The sequence below is a fragment of the Apis dorsata genome, unplaced genomic scaffold, assembly GCF_000469605.1.
Source record: "Apis dorsata unplaced genomic scaffold, Apis dorsata 1.3 scaffold_631, whole genome shotgun sequence".
In the NCBI taxonomy this organism is placed as follows: Eukaryota; Metazoa; Arthropoda; class Insecta; order Hymenoptera; family Apidae; genus Apis; species Apis dorsata.
Window position 1 is genome coordinate 1,364,484 of NW_006263826.1, and position 289 is coordinate 1,364,772.

Here is a 289-nt window from a genome sequence, read left to right on the forward strand (position 1 = left end):
TGCTGAATTGTTCTAGACGGGGAAAGGAAATGGTTAAAGAGTAAAACCACCGGGCATAACAAGTGCGACAAGCCAAAAAAAAAATTTCTTAAAAATACAAAAAAAGGAAAGAGACTGGGAGACGACATTATCACACTAAAATTACCAACTATCACTGTGACACGCGTTTACCGTGAACGTACCGTTTTATCGCGGGGATCAAGTGACGTTAAAATTACACACACAGCAAAATAAAAAAAAAAAAATAAAAAATAAAAAAAAATAAAAAAAACATCAAAATACCGAAAAA